Source organism: Montipora foliosa, chromosome 9, assembly GCF_036669935.1.
Source record: "Montipora foliosa isolate CH-2021 chromosome 9, ASM3666993v2, whole genome shotgun sequence".
In the NCBI taxonomy this organism is placed as follows: domain Eukaryota; kingdom Metazoa; phylum Cnidaria; class Anthozoa; order Scleractinia; family Acroporidae; genus Montipora; species Montipora foliosa.
In genome coordinates, this window is record NC_090877.1 from 50,173,974 (window position 1) to 50,183,297 (window position 9,324).

The 9,324-nt window shown below is 37.9% G+C and overlaps 1 long non-coding RNA gene across 3 annotated transcripts in view; it reads right to left on the reverse strand.

Annotated features, from left to right (window-relative positions):
* The window catches only part of LOC137969812 (uncharacterized), a 22,951-nt gene extending 18,592 nt beyond the window's left edge, over positions 1-4,359 (reverse strand). Inside the window, exons 1-2 of one of the 3 annotated variants that reach the window (XR_011116727.1) lie at positions 4,217-4,336; positions 1,435-1,473 (exon numbers count right to left, since the gene is read on the reverse strand). This is a non-coding gene — a long non-coding RNA (uncharacterized lncRNA). Of the gene's footprint in view, positions 1-1,434; positions 1,474-4,216 lie in introns of all 3 variants that reach the window. The other 2 variants (XR_011116728.1, XR_011116726.1) reach the window with 2 other exon arrangements.
* Positions 4,360-9,324: the final 4,965 nt, after the last annotated feature.

Sequence of the window (9,324 nt, forward strand, 5' to 3'; positions counted from 1 at the left end):
AGTGTGTACCACAACTGACCACAATTAGCATGAACGTTAAGCATAATTCAATGTGAAGTCAGTGAAATTTTGCACCATTTTGACTTTATTAGTTAATTTTAGGTAATTAAGAGACGTCTATATTTATTTTAGATACCATAGTAGCTCATTTTACAGTGTAGGTCATTTTCGATACCCTTGTACAGCTGTAGCTCATTTTAGATATCGATTTCCCTTGTCTTTTTCCAATTCTAAATAATCAATATACGACAAGGACTGTCCCACGAGTGTTTTCAAGTTTAGCGGGGAGAAGAAGTGTTTTGAGAGAGCCAACATAAACTCCAGATGTTTCCATTGGCTTCCAGATGCCATGTTTGTGTCCCTCCGCAGGCCTTCTGATAGGGTGCGTGAAAAAATGCAAATTATGCGAAATTTGAAGGGCAGATTATGCGATTTTTTTCTGAGCAATTTTAAGCTTATCTTTCAAGGTTTCTGGACAAAAAAAAAACACTTTTTTACTGCCCTAAACACATTTTGAACATAAGGGAACAGTAATTATATGAATCTTGGTCGACATTACATGTAGTTGGGTCAAGTACAAAAAATGAGGTCTTCTGGTACTATTGGTGCACCACGTTAAAAGTTGAAAGGACACAGCTAACATGCCAAATGAATGATCAATAATTATTTATAATTATTCCTGTATGCTACGACTAGCTTCTTACACTTTGTTTTTGTGTGCAGTATTTTAATTATTTCTGAACAGATTTGCTAATCTGAACAAAGGGCATGTTTGTGTTACACCAATTGGCGACTCTTTAAGAATGAGACTCATACCAGGCCCCCCACATGCAAAATAACGCCTTGAACTTCTCATATTTACGAAAATGAAGGTAACAAAGGCTTTTTAGCCGCTTTCCAAGGTAAATCATCTTAAAACTGTCGTATTTGTGCAGGAACTCCTAAGAAACTTGTTAATTTATGTTTTATTTGTGCGTTCTTTTGTGAATTATGCGATTTTTCGTGAATTGTGCGATCTGATGCGATTTAAGGTCGATAGTGCGAAATCGCACCATCGCATAATATCAGAAGGCCTGCCTCAGGCAGCCCAGTCAAAATGTGCTGGAAGTCGGCGATTTTGCCGCCAACAAAAGTTGATTCAATTTGATAACAAATTAATGTGAGGTCTGGTGAATAGAGCGGAAAATTCGAGAAACTTTTTCACACTAACACAGAAGAGCGGGGTTACTCGGGCCTAGGAAAGCCTTGAACATGGGAAAAGGACCCTTGCAGTTTCCACCAAGGTGGCGTCTAAAGGAGTTCGTAGATATGAGTCCGAAATTTCTCAATAATTTTGTAAGATCTCAGTTATGTTGACTTGGACACCTATAGTTTTATACAATGTCTTTCTAATAAGGACTGGAGGAGTTTGAAAATAACTAGAAAATAACTGGCCTTTTAGGGAAAAAGCTCTTGAGTAGTGTTATCTGTAAGCTGAAAAAGAAAAGCTTGAAGTTTAACTCCTGTGTCAGATAAAACCATTTGAAGCCGAATTTTCAAATTATTTTGGGGGAACATGCCCCGGACACCTCTACCCGGCAAGGGCCAGCTGCCTACTACTCAAGCCATCTTGCCTACTACTCAAAACCATTTTGACTAAGCTGCTCAGAAGGACACAAACATGGCATCTCCTTACTGAACACTATAATAATTTTGAGTGGGTATCCTTTGCCAAATAAATCTAGTACGGAATATCATACAACCCTGAAACAGTTTTCTAACTGTGGTTTTGAATCTGGTGTCTGTCAGGAATATACTCATTATCACTGTATTTAAGGCCCGGTTCAGAAGCCACTCCACTCATGTGTCGAACCTATTTTAGTTAACTCCGACTTTGGAGCGACATTGGCATGACATCTGATTCAGACGGTGCACTGTGTGTTGAGCCAAATCTTTATTTCACCAGGGAGGAAGAAAAAGGCCTGGGTCCGATACCATATTTCAACTTTCAAGATGTTGACTGTGAAGGAGAGGATGCATGTAGCTCTGATTGGAGAATTTAAAAAAAAATTGAAAAATTAAAAAAAAATTAAACAACCTAAACTAGTGAGCAGCTCTCTGCAACTGTACATGTATCTGTAAAACTTCTTTCTTCTCAGACGTGTTTCAAGCAAACATGATTTCTTCAGGAAATCTTACAACTTTATTTACTGTAGTTATTCGGTTATAAGGCGCACTCGGTTATAAGACGCACCAAAAATTGAGAGTTATCAAATTGAGAACAATTATCCTTACACAACTGGCATGTGAACTCTTTTTGTTAACGTAAACAAAGTGAAAATGTCACGCATTTAAATTAATGATATATGATATACATAAAAAGAAAAGCTAAAAGTTGATACATGAAATGATAAACATACAACACATACACTTTTATTTGAACCTTCCGACTTAATAAAAAATTAATAGTCAGAGTTCAGACTTCAGACTTCAAGCGAAAGCGAATGGCGAAAAACTCCCACCAAAAGTCTAATTCAAAGGTGTTCGACAGCTGAATATCAACACGCCACCAAGGATGCAAATTTCAGTGCACAAGAAAGGCTGGATGAATGACGAAGGTACATGTATGTTTTATCTCCACACTGTTTGTTCAGAGAAGAAACTTTTCATGCCAGCGACAAACACGATTCTCGAAATTCGAAACAAGGTTTGGACGATTGTATTGTTGTCGTGGGTATCACGATACTGAGCATGTGCTTAAAAGCACGTATGCAAATTTCCATTTGTTTGCTTCTCTCTTGAAGTTGTTTAGTGTTCTTAAAGGTCTCTAAAAGCACTATTCTCTTTTTTAATTGACAACTAGTGTCCTTTTCTGGTGTTGTTTAAACTGCAAGTTCTTCTCAAATTGTGATCTTAAGATTTTGTTGCATGAAAATACTTGGCTATAAGACGCACCCCAATTTTAGCACTAACTTGACACCCAAAGACAGATTTTTCTTGAAAAAACCATGCCCCTTATAACTGAATAACTATGGTAATCCAAATCTGATGTCATGGTTTTGGCCAAAATCGTGGCCGCAAAACATCGTTTCTCACGCCTTGCCCTAACATTTCACAGCAGCACATGTTCCCTTTCCAAAATCGGCTCAAACATTAATGTTTGTGGCCGTCATTTTTGCCAATCAGATATGGCTTAAATACAGGCGTTTACTGTATGATTGTAAGCCTCCCTGAAGAAGACTTACTCTTACAGAGACAGCAGAGTGCTGCTCACTAGTTTGGTTTTTTTAATTGTTTACAATTTTTTTCACAAAAAACAGCAGCATTTCATTATGGTCAATCTTTTGAACATTTTAAACCATTGTCTCTTCCTCATAAAACTTACGAGCATGAGAAACAAGTTCTCAGAGGGACTGATAGGAAGATTAATAAATTATCATCATGTGTATTTGGTTCGGCACATGAGAAGAACGCAGTATAAATCACCTGCCCCTTCAATGTCAACTAATGTGGCAGACCCTGTTGAACTTCAAGTTTTCGCCACACTAAATTAAAAGTACTGTTACAGTACCAAACTGATTCAGACGCCGCTCTTTTGCCGTTCTTAATTCCTCAGTTAGGTGAGTGGAGTGGCATCTGAACTGGGCCTAAGTAGTGCCCAAGCCCACAGGTGGGGGGATTTGACCACAAATTTGTGCTCCACAGTAGGGGCTATTGACATATACAAAAAAAAGGAAATGTCAAATGCCTGTGGGTATGCTCACCCTCCCCTGGGTCAGGGAAAACATTGATAGGTGCATAACTGCTGAATAGACCTTTCTACAGATACGGCGGCCAGTTTGATTTCTATTGTTTCAAATAGCTATTATGGGTTGCCCATGGGGCAAATACATATTAATTTTGCCCCCAGAGCATCCCATGTTTTTCGAAACAATAAGAAACAAAATGACCGCCGTATCTGCAAAACGGTCTATGGACCGGTCTATGTAGATTGAAAACCGTGCCACCTTTGTTAGCACTCGGTGGTATTCTTTGAAGAACGAGTCAGAATACAATACTTGCTATTCTTATGCAAATTGCTTTCTAATCGTTTCTTTCCGACAAAAAGAACTTCTGCGGGTTAGGTCAGTACAGTATTGTAACGACGGAGAAAATATTTCTAAGGCTACTTCGATAGCCGGGTATTCTGATGTTATTCCGTACCAGCTAGTATCAAATTGTAGAACAAAAACCTCACCTTGTTTATCTGAAGTGCCGTTCCCTTCTTCCAAAATCCTCGATCTATCATCTTATCCTGCACATGCAGTTTTCACGACCTTTGAATTTGATGACAAAACGAAAACATGGTTGCCTGAATGAACGATCCCACAGTGCATTTTGAGCCTGATCACGTGACAAAAAAAGGACTTTAATTTTTAAACGGCATGGCGTGTTCTTTTTAAAATTGAAAATATATGCTCCCTTGTTTACCAAGACGGGAAAGGAACTCTTGTTCATGCTACAGCAAAAGTTTGCATAAGGGGACATGCAATATATTTTTAAAAAGTTTCCTTCCCTTCTGGTTCGTGGGCGGACAGGAGATCCGATGAAAAAACATCGACGGTTTTGTGTCACATGCTTTCATTCACTTCCATCGATCGACAAGGAGATCGGGTGAGCCCCATTACCACTTTTCTGAGGAACTTGTGTTAAAAACCACTGCAAAAGATTATAGATTAATCTTTAGAATAACTTGGGGAGCCAAAAACAGGAAAAACCCCTCTTGAGTCAAATCTAAATCCTTCTGGGATTAGGCAGAGCTGAGGCCACATGGCGTTGATAGTTGTGCAAATCAGTATTAATTACGATATGTTTATTTCTATAATTTCATGTAAATAGTATTTTTTATTGGAACCACAGTCTCCTTACCCTGGCTGCCAGAGGTTTTTCTCTCTCAGAGCGTCGGAATAGGCTTCGCGACTCGCTATTCCATCGCTCTAGGAGAGAAAACATCTCTGGCATCCAGGGTACAGTCTCCTGTTTTTCCCTGAAATATTGTTATGTTACAACGTTGGTTATAAGCAGCTGTACATTAGACACTTAATGTAATGTACATGTATGGCCTGAGGGAAACCATTAGTTTTGTTTTCCCAGTGAAGGTTTTGTTGAGTGAAAGTCTAGGTACATACATGTACAGGGTGTACATGTATATAACAGAACACTTTGATAGAACAACAGGTACACCTGTAAATTACATCCGAGCTATTAATAACAAACATACCCCTCTCCTCTCTCCATGTTTCATTTATGGGTTGGTAAAATTCATATGTTATGTCTGTGTTACAACAGTATTTTATGACCATTTTGAAGGTAATGTGCTGTCATAAATTTGAGAATACCATCATCATCATCGTGATCAATCCAATTTTGATCCGGGTTTCTCCCTGTAAACGGGGGTGGCCGGATTTACCCCTGTAAAAATAATAATTATTAAAAATAGTGATACGTATTATAGATGCATTGTATCTATTTTGAATTTAAGGTATTAACCCAGTTGCTAATGCCTATTATTCTTGCCATAAATTGTAAATCTTGCGTTATTACATTGTTCACTCTGAGGTAGCCTAAATTTGATGCTTATTTTAACAGGCTTTCATGTACTGTAAGTTGGGAAATACAGAAGAATGGTGTTTTCTTTTCTTCACTTTAGAGAGTTTTTCAAGAGTGGAAACACAAAAGTCTTCTATGATTGACAAGGATCCAACAGCAAAAGAAACCACACCCTTTACATCAATGCATGTCTTTTCTGCAGTAGACATAATTACCATTGCTGGGCTTGCATGCTCTAGAAGGAAGGAAACAAGTCACGGTAATGATCAGACATTAATAGCAATGGTGATTAGTACTATTTACTGGGGGTTGCTAAACACAGGAATGTACATGTAACAGAACGGACTGGAACAGGGCAATAAAGCATAAATGAACAATTTAAAAGACTGCTGGCAGTCCGTTCTGAGTCAGTTGAACCGCCCTCTTTAGTCAGTAGGGACTTTAAGATAGTACACGACGGTAGACTGGGACGGTTAGATGAGTGTCACGTCACGTAAAATCTCCGTGACATTTGATGGTGGAATCTACGGTGAAAACGGTAGGAATTCATCCATACTTATTCGCACTATTTTAGTCTTTTCCTTTATTATGCATTGAAAACTGATCACCCAATGGGTTAAATGTGTATTTGGTTGTGTCTGTCTTGATTTATCCATCGCTGAAATGAAAAAATCGAGCGAAAATTCTGAGTTCATTCAAAGACTGTAGACATCACTCGGCCACATTGCGGCTCAAACCAAAATTTGCTTGTTCTCAGTGTAGCGTTATCCATAATCCACCATGACACAGGAGGAAAGCAGAAAAGAAAGGTAAAGAGATAACTGTAGCCGCATTTTTTGTTTATGAACCAATTTCCTTTAGCGGATTTACTCTCGCTAGAATCCAAGGAATCTAAACAAAATGGTTTAAATTCCCAGTAAGGATAAAGAGGATTCACTGATTCGTATTCATGGTATAAAATAAGAAATTCCTCGTCGCTAATTGAACCTTCTGCAAAAGAAATTACAAGAGAATTTCTCGCCTCTTCAAAAGACATGTTTATTCCACCGTCCTACGGTCGTGCTGGCCGAATCTTAAGTTAAAAATTTTCGCGCCTTTCTACCGTACTCGTCCAAAGTCTCCGGTATGCGCATCCAACCGTCCCAGCCTACCGTTGTCCACTATCTTAAAGTCGCTAGAGACACAAGCAAGCCCAGGGGAGAATGGTGATAGAGCCAGATATAGGGACTGCACGCTCTTCTGTAACCGACGCATTTAGAAGCTAATTAGTGAATGTGATATCACAGATGGTTCTGCTTCTTTTATTTGCTGAATGTAAATAGACACTCAAAATAACTACAGTAACAGCATCAATCAACTATTCTGAAAGGAAACTGCAGAAAAAGTACTGTATTTACTTTGAATTTAATGAGCAACACTCCAAAAAAGGGCAGTAAAAAGCTATTAAAGAGAGGTAGAAATCCTAAGCAGAGAGAGGCCACAGATTTTTGCCAGATTTGCAGAATGAATGTTAAATTGAATATTGGAGTGTTTTGGCAAGTTTTGACGGTGTGATGTTCTTCTACAACTATCAAGCACAAATTCTTGTTTAGCAAGGACAACTCATCTATCATTAAAACAGTGAACTCAGGAGACAGAGCTTGTTCTGCAGAAAAGATGACTCAATACTTGTTTGAAGCCATGTCCTTTTAATAAACAAATTCCCCTTCTTTTCAAAGGCAACTATTTAGACCCATAGATAATCGTTTGACGGAATCTTGTCTTAGTGATGCTGCAACAAGGATCGATTACCACTATGGATGGTGTTTGATTTGGGTCCCTGTATCCTTTGAGACGACAAAGCCCTCATAACTATTGATCTTGCCAAAACAAGTTGGTAGCACAGCCATAACCTAACATACTTGGCCAATAGAAGAGCTTTGACCGCATTAGTTTCTGCTCTTGTTTGGGTTCACTGTGAAAGCCATTTGAAGTGAAAAGTCATAGAAACTGCAAAAGCGATACATGTATCATGCTTATCTTTTCCCAGGAAAAATTGAGGACAGATTGGCGTCACAATCTGACAACAAGTAATTAATTCATCCAAAAAATCTGACATCGGTCCATTGTTGGTTACAAAAAATTGTGCAGTCCCTATATTTCACCGGTAGGTACAAAACACAGGTCACAGGTCATTGTTTTACCAACACAGACAGCATCCTAAACATTCATAAAAGGGTAAAAGTTAAGAATCCGATCCCACCAATGCTTCCGCCAACGCGTCGGCCGACTGTCGACCGACGCGTTGGCTGATGTTTAATCTTATAACCTATAAGATGCGTTGGTGGTGCGTCGGTGACGCGTTGGTGGCGTGTTGGTGACTCATTAGGGCCGTATTGAATTGTTGAAAACCTCAACATACCTTTTTCAAACTGAACGGAAATGTCTTCGACGGAAAACTTTTACTTTTGACTGCCATCTTGTATTTCGTGATATTAGAACCCAGTTCCCATTACGACAAGTGTTATTAGTTCTAACCCAGTTTTCACTCTGGCAAAGTGTTATCAGAACCCAGTTTTCACTATGCCAAACACGTTACCCAAGACTTCGTCTTTATCAGCATTTATATATATTATTACAGGGCTTCTAAGAGGGTGCGAAAAAAAATTGCACATGCGGGACTTTGAAGTATCATTATGATAACAATTCTGATAACAAGGAAAGTTATGGCTTCTCATCAGTATTTTTTTTTTTTGCAATCTATTTTTATAATAAACTATCTATCTATCTATCTATCTCTATTAGCATAAAATGTTACATAGTAAACTTTTTTATCCTACACTGTATAATGTCTCGCCAGTCTCTGCATTGAAGACCCTGTGTTGTGCAGCCTTCGGTGCTAAAGACTCCCTAAAGTATTTTCCTTCAAAAGGGATTGTAATGTCTGCTAAACCATTTGAACATAAAATTATCTTAAATAATTAAGCCATTAATAATAGTAATACAAACGTTCTTTTATGGCTCATCTCCTCAACTCAATGAGCCTTACAACAATTTTATCACTAAATAAACTCCCTATCTAATCAAAACCAAAATAACAAATTACAAACATAAAAAAGACTCAAAAAAGATATGTTTTAAATTCAGTTTTAACACAGTGTGAAGTCCTCATTTTTAAAACGTTCTCAGGCAAAGAGTTCCATAGTTTTGGTGCTGCGAACAAAAAAGCTCTGCCACCATACATGTAACTGTCACTTCTAATCTTTTGAGGATGGAGTAGTAAGTGTGACGATGACCTTAAAATTCTTGACAGATGGTACTCATCAATAGACCTAATCGGCTAACTCAATGTTGTACCCAATTCAAATCTCCCGGGATTAAGAATCTTTGTGTGTTGTATTTGCATAATAATGAAGCATTCATATTAAATGATATGGAAATACAGTGTACCAGGAACAAAACGTTTCATTCCCAAAGGGTTTTAATTGGGTACAACTTTGAGTTAGCCGATTAGGTCTATTAAGTTAAAGGCATCAAATAGTTTGCTGACTGGCATGCAGGGCCTTGTAAGTTTAAAAAGGATCTTGAATTTAGTTCTCTTCTCAACTGGGAGCCAATGTAATATTATTACACATGTAATACTAATATTTTAAAAAATACAACCACACTTTTGAATTTTACGTACTTGTAACGAACATTTAATCTACAAAGAATCATTGTATTGCTAGTTATATATATATACGAATTATCCTGTAAAAATTTTAATGTTACACTCAC